Source organism: Somniosus microcephalus, chromosome 2 (assembly GCF_052327205.1).
Source record: "Somniosus microcephalus isolate GS21.2 chromosome 2, FLI_Smic_1.0, whole genome shotgun sequence".
In the NCBI taxonomy this organism is placed as follows: domain Eukaryota; kingdom Metazoa; phylum Chordata; class Chondrichthyes; order Squaliformes; family Somniosidae; genus Somniosus; species Somniosus microcephalus.
The window spans coordinates 326,526,568-326,534,100 of NC_140988.1; the positions used below are offsets into that span (position 1 = coordinate 326,526,568).

Here is a 7,533-nt window from a genome sequence, read left to right on the forward strand (position 1 = left end):
AGATAGTAGATGCATTGCTGGTCATCTTCCAGAACTCAATAGACACTGGAACAGTACCCATGGATTGGAGGGTAGCTAATGTTACCCCACTATTCAAAAAAGGTGGTAGAGAAAAAGCAGGAAATTATAGACCGGTAAGCCTGACATTGGTAGTGGGGAAAATGCTAGAGTCCATTATAAAAGATGTAATAGCAGAGCACTTGGAAAGCAGTGACAGGATCGGATAAAGTCAACATGGATTTACAAAAGGTAAATCGTGCTTGACTAATCTACTGGAATTTTTTGAGGATGTAACTGGTAAAATAGATAAGGGAGAACCAGTGGATGTGGTGTATTTGGACTTTCAGAAGGCTTTCGATAAGGTCCTGCATAAGAGATTAGCGTGCAAAATTAAGGCACATGGGATTGGGGGCAAGGTATTGACTTGGATAGAGAACTGGTTGGCGGATAGAAAGCAAAGAGTTGGAATAAACGGGTCATTTTCCGAGTTCTTCTGGAAAGGCAAACCTGAAGAAGAACGCCGCCTCCATGGGGTAGGCTTCGCCATAAAAAATGAACTAGTTGGGCATCTCAGAGACTCCCCTAGCGGTATAAACGAGCGCCTCATGATTCTTCGGCTCACCCTAGCCCGAAACCAGTGCGCTACAGTCTTCAGTGTGTACGCCCCAACACTGGAAGCCACAGACAAGACCAAAGAGGAATTCTACTCCAGCCTCGAACAATCCCTGTATCGAGTCCCAACGGGTGACAAGCTGATCCTCCTTGGCAACTTCAACGCCAGAGTTGGAAAGGACACAGACCTCTGGAGAGGTGTGATCGGCAGAGAGGGGGTAGGGAAAGCCAACTCCAACGGTACCCTCCTCCTGTCGAAATGCTCAGAACATGGCCTTGTCATAACCAACACCTTGTTCCGTCAGAGAGACAAGTACAAGGATTCATGGCAGCACCGTCGCTCCAAGCACTGGCATCTGCTGGACTACATCATTGTCCGAGCGAGGGACCGCAAAGACGTCCGCATCACCCGCGCCATGACAGGAGCTGATGACTGCTGGACAGAGCACCGCCTAATACGTTCTGTCATCTCCATCAATGTAGCCCCAAAACAGCGGCGGCAACAGAAACAATGCCGCAGGAAAATAAACGCTGGAGCATTCAAAGGCCCCGCTAAGAAAGCTCTATTCAGCCTGCGCCTCACTAACAACCTGACGACTCCCAGTGATGCAGAGACACAGAGTGTCCACAGCGCCTGGTCTGCACTCAAGGCCTCCATAATCAGCACCTGTGAAGAGACGCTCGGTCACTCGACCAGGAAACACCAAGACTAGTTCGACGAGAACGACCAAGAGATCCAGGAGCTAATAAGCCGCAAGCGCAAGGCATTCCTGATCTGGAAACAGCAACACAGCTCGAGAGCAAGAAAGCAGCTCTACAGACGCCTGAAGGCCGAGGTCCAACAAAAAACTCGCGACCTAAAGAACAGATGGTGGGTGGTGAAAGCGCAGGAGATCCAGCAGCTAGCCAACAACCACGACGTGCGTGGATTCTTTAGCGCAGTCAAGACCATCTATGGCCAAGCACCCAAGGTCCTACCTTGCTGCGGGCCAAGAATGGAGAGGTACTCATCAAGTATAGAGAGGCAGTCAGTGCCCGCTGGAAGGAGCACTTCGAAGATCTCCTTAACCGAGACTCTGTCTTCGACGTGAGTGTCCTCAACTCTATCCCGCAGCATGCTACCCACCACCATCTCAGCACAACCCCAGCCCGGCATGAGGTTGAAAAGGCCATCCAACAACTGAAGAACAACAAGGCCTCAGGAGCAGATGGAATCCCTGTCAAGGCACTAAAGCATGGCGGAGAAACACTACTGGAGCGAATTCAGGAACTAATTTCTCTTATCTGGAAGGAGGAGAGCATGCCAGGGGATCTCAGAGATGCCATAATTGTGACCATTTTCAAGAAAGGTGACAAGCCCAATTGCGGTAATTACAGAGGAGTTTCCCTGCTGTCTGCCACAGGGAAAGTCATCACAAGAATCCTCCTCAATCGCCTTCTCCCAGTGGCCGAAGAGCTCCTCCCAGAGTCGCAATGCGGATTCCACTCACTAAGGGGCACAATGGACATGATCTTCACTGCGCATCAATTACAAGAGAAATGCAGGAAACAGCACCAACCGCTGTACATGGCCTTCTTTGATCTCACAACGGCCTTCGACACTGTCAACCGTGAGGGATTATGGAGTGTCCTCCTCAAATTCGGCTGCCCTCAAAAGTTTGTCACCATCCTCCGCCTGCTTCACGACGACATGCAAGCCGTGATCCTGACAAACGGTTCCACCACAGACCCAATTCATGTATGGGCCGGGGTCAAGCAAGGCTGTGTCATCGCACCAACGCTCTTCTCGATCTTCCTTGCTGCAATGCTCCATCTCACTCTCAATAAGCTCCCCGCTGGAGTGGAGCTAATTTACAGAACAAACGGGAAACTGTTCAACCTCCGTCGCCTCCAGCCCAGATCCAAGGTCGTCCCATTCTCTGTTGTCGAATTACAGTATGCAGACAACGCTTGAGTCTGCGCTCACCCGGATGTCGAACTCCAAACCATCGTCAGCACCTTTACCGAAGCATACGAGAGCATGGGCTTTACACTAAACATCTGTAAGACAAAGGTCCTCTACCAACCTGCCCCGACACACAGTACTGCCCACCCATTATCAAAATCCACGACAAGTCCTTGGACAATGTGGACCACTTTCCATACCTCAGGAGCCTACTATCAACAAGGGCAGACGTCGACAATGAAGTCCAACACCGCCTTCAGTGTGCCAGTGCAGCCTTCGGTCGTCTGAGGAAGAGAGTGTTTGAAGACCAGGACCTCAAACCCGGCACTAAACTCATGGTCTACAGAGCAGCAGTGATACCCACCCTGCTGTATGCCTCAGAGACATGGACCATGTACAGCAGGCACCTCAAAGCACTGGAGAGGTACCACCAATGCTGCCTCCGCAAGATCCTGCAAATCCATTGGCAGGATAGGCGCACCAACGTCAGTGTTCTCGCTCAGGCCAACATCCCCAGCATCGAAGCTTTGACCACGCTCGATCAGCTCTGAAGGACGGGTCACATTGCCCGCATGCCTGATACTAGACTCCCAAAACAAACGCTCTATTCGGAGCTCCGACATGGCAAGATAGCCCCAGGTGGGCAGAGGAAACGCTTCAAGGACACCCTCAAAGCCTCCTTGAAAAAGTGTAACATCCTCACCGACACCTGGGAATCCCTGACCCAAGACCGCAGGAAGTGGAGGAGAAGCATCCGAGAAGGCGCTGAGCACCTCGAGTCTCTTTGCTGGGAGCAAGCGGAAGCCCAGCGCAAGGAGCGCCCGTCAACCCAAGCACCCCACTCACCCGCCCCTTCAACCACCATCTGCCCCACCTGTGACAGAGACTGTAGGTCCTGCATTGGACTCATCAGTCACCTGAGAACTCATTTTTAATGTGGAAGCAAGTCATCCTCAGTTCTGAGGGACTGCCTAAGACTGCCTAAGAAGAAGACACTTAATAAAGTACTTCATTAGCTGTGAAGTGCTTTGGAATATCTTGAGGTCATGAAAGATGATATATAAATGTAAGCTTTCTGTAATTTATACAAGTCTGCAGTGCTGAGTGATGTAAATACAGCTTCCACATGTCACCGTAACCAACTCAGCAGCAAATCTTTAGTTGCATTCTGCCAACCACCTTCCAGGCCCTGCAATATTGTACAAGGATGCTATCCCATTGAGAATCCCTAAGTGTCTAAACTTAAAAGGCATGAGCCATCACTACACGGATTCCCATATGGTATGGATATGAATGCAGGAATAATTTCCCCGAATAGCTGGCTTCTATAGGATTTCTGTGACTAGTGAATGTCTAAACTAATCATGTAGACTCTCAATCCACAGGACTGTCAAGAAAACTGGACATCACTTCAGCAAAGTCCTGACTTTAAACAAAACTTTATTCTTAGATATGGTGTGGAGTTGCCGGTGTTGGACTGGGGTGGACAAATGTAAGAAGTCACACAACACCAGGTTATAGTCCAACAGTTTTATTTGAAATCACAAGCTTTCGGAGCGCTGCTCCTTCATCAGATGAAGTGGAGAGATGCATAAAGACACAGCTTATATAGTCAGAGAATAATGCCAGATGATTACAGGTAATCTTTCTAACTGCCATTTATCACACCTCGGCAGAGACATAATCACAGCAATCAAAGGTGTGAATGGCGTCCAAACAGGTCAGTCAGGAAAACATTATATCAAAGAACAATGAGGTGGGGTCACAAGGGGTCAACAAAACAAAAAACAGACAAAAAAACATTTTTTTTGCTGGAAATCACAGCAGGTCCGGCCGCATCTGTGTAGAGAGAACAAGCCAACGACAACTCGAGTCTGGATGACCCTACGTCAGGTGGGGTTACATGTAGTGTGACATGAACCCAAGATCCCGGTTGAGGCCGTCCTCATGAGTGCGGAACTTGGCTATCAGTTTCTGCTCTATGATTTTGTGTTGTCGTGTGTCTCGAAGGCCGCCTTGGAGAATGCTTACCCGAAGATCGGAGGCTGAATGTCCTTGACTGCTGAAGTGTTCCCCGACTGTGAGGGAACACTCCTGCCTGGCGATTGTTGCGCGGTGTCCGTTCATCCGTTGTCGCAGTGTCTGCATGGTCTCGCCGATGTACCATGCTCCGGGGCATCCTTTCCTGCAATGTACGAGGTAGACAACGTTGGCCGAGTCACATGAGTATGTACCATGTACCTGGTGGGTGGTGTCCCCACGTGTGATGATGGTATCTGTGTTGATGAGCTGGCATGTCTTGCAGAGGTTGCCGTGGCAGGGTTGTGTGGCGTCGTGGTCGCTGTTCTCCTGAAAGCTGGGTAATTTGCTGCGAATGATGGGCTGTTTGAGGTTAGGCGGCTGTTTGAAGGCGAGTAGTGGAGGCGTGGGGATAGCCTTAGCGAGGTGTTCATCCTCATCGATGACATGTTGAAAGCTGCAAAGAACATGGCGTAGTTTCTCCACCCTGGGGAAGTACTGGACGACGAAGGGTACTCTGTTGGTTGTGTCCCGTGTTTGTCTTCTGAGGAGGTCTATGCGATTTTTTGCTGTGGCCCATCGGAACTGTCGATCGATGTGTCGAGCGTCATATCCCATTCTTATGAGGACGTCTTTCAGCGTCTGTAGGTGTCCATCGCGTTTCTCCTCGTCTGAGCAGATCCTGTGTATTCGCAGGGCTTGTCCACAGGGGATGGCTTCTTTAACGTGGTTAGGATGGAAGCTGGAGAAGTGGAGCATCCTGAGGTTGTCCGTGGGCTTGCGGTAGAGTGAAGTGCTGAGGTGTCCGTCTTTGATGGAGAGTCGTGTGTCCAAGAATGAAACCGATTCTGAGGAGTAGTCCATGGTGAGTTTGATGGTGGGATGGAACTTGTTGATGTTATCGTGTAGTCTTTTCAGTGATTCTTCGCCGTGGGTCCATAGGAAGAAAATGTCGTCGATGTATCTGGTGTATAGCGTTGGTTAGAGGTCCTGTGCAGCGAAGAAGTCTAGCTCAAACTTGTGCATGAAGATGTTGGCGTATTGGGGTGCGAATTTGGTCCCCATGGCTGTTCCGTGTTTTGGGGTAAAGAAGTGGTTGGCGAAGGTGAAGACATTGTGGTCAAGGATGAAGCGGATGAGTTGTAAGCTGGCGTCTGGAGATTGGCTGTTGTTGGTGTTGAGTACTGAGGCTGTCGCAGTGATGCCGTCATCGTGGGGGATACTGGTGTAGAGTGCCGAGACGTCCATCGTGGCGAGGAGTGTTCCTGGTTCAACTGGTCCGTGGGTGCTGAGTTTCTGTAAGAAGTCTGTAGTGTCACGACAGAAGCTGGGGGTTCCCTGTACGATGGGTTTCAGGATGCCCTCGACGTATCCAGAGAGGTTCTCACACAGGGTTCCGTTGCCTGATACGATAGGACGTCCGGGTGTGTTGGCTTTGTGTGTCTTTGGGAGGCAGTAGAAGTCTCCCACGCGGGAAGTACGTGGAATGAGAGCGCGTAGGATGCTTTGAAGGTCTGGATCGAAGGTCTTGATCAGTCTGTTGAGTTGGCGGGTGTGTTCTTTGGTCGGATCTGCGGGTAACTGTCTGTCGTGTTCCTGGTTGTCCAGTTGTCGGTATGCTTCTTTGCAATAGTCCGTTCTGTTCTGTATGATGATGGCTCCTCCTTTGTCTACTGGTTTGATGACGGTGTTGCAGTTGGTCTTGAGAACGTGGATGGTGTTGCGTTGTGCTCGGGTGACATTCTGGACTGTCTTGTGAGTGCGGCTGATGAATCTGGCGTTGATGCATCTCCTGACAGCTTGAGCGTACATGTCAAGCTTAGGGCAGCGATCCTCCAGAGGGGTCCAATTTGACTCTTTCTTCTTCGGTTGCTGCACTGTGGATCCGTCTGTCTGCTGTTCCAGATCATTGGTTGTCTCATTGGTTTTGCTGCTAACATCTTGGGATTAGTGGGAGAATTCCCGGAGCCTCATTCTGCTGACGAATTCCTCTGTGTCTGCCGCAAGACCGATGGGGTCCAGTTTAGTGGTGGGGCAGAAATTGAGCCCTCGGCTGAGAACTTCAATTTTGTCTGGTTGAAGGGTGTGGTCGGACAAGTTGATGATGGACTTCCCTGTGGTTTCAATCGTGGTACCGGGGGAGGCTTGGTTGCTGCTGGTGGTGATGCCGAGTTTCTCAAGCTTCCTGTTCTTGGTGTGCATGTAGGCAGTGTAGTTCCGTTGCCTCGTCTGTTTGGCGGTGTCTCGTAGCTGGTCTGCTGTGTCCTGAGCACAGGCTGAGAACATGGACTCTATCTCGGTTTTGAGGTTGCGGCGTCTGCTGTAGAGCTGGTGTACGAGATGGTTGAGGAGTGTGCGAGAGGTACGACGGCAGAGCCTCTCAGCATAGTCTATGTTGTAGGTCAACTTGATTGGGTTTGTGATCGGTAGTCCTTTTGGGATCTTGTCTGCTTTCTTGCATCTCTGTAGAAACTTGATGTCTGTGTCGATATGCGCGATCTTCTTGGAGATCCTCTCCACTTTGAGCCGGCAGTTTGTGGTGTCGATAGTAGCCATGGTGTGGAGATGCCGGTGTTGGACTGGGGTGGACAAATGTAAGAAGTCACACAACACCAGGTTATAGTGCTCCAGGAATTCTTCCACAAATCCCAAGATATCAGCAGCGAACCCAATGAGACAACCAATGATCTGGAACAGCAGACAGAGGGATCCGCAGTGCAGCAACCGAAGAAGAAAGAGTCAAATTGGACCCCTCCGGAGTGTCGCTGCCCTAAGCTTGACATGTATGCTCAAGCTGTCAGGAGATGCATCAACGCCAGATTCATCAGCCGCACTCACAAGACAGTCCAGAATGTCACCCGAGCACGACGCAACGCCATCCATGCTCTCAAGACCAACCGCAACATCGTCATCAAACCAGTAGACAAAGGAGGAGCCATCGTCATACAGAACAGAAC

General features: G+C 50.4%; 1 pseudogene; it reads right to left on the reverse strand.

Annotated features, from left to right (window-relative positions):
- Positions 1 to 6,108: 6,108 nt before the first annotated feature.
- LOC147123565 (uncharacterized) lies at positions 6,109 to 7,165 on the reverse strand (annotated as a pseudogene).
- Between the last annotated feature and the right edge of the window lie 368 nt (positions 7,166 to 7,533).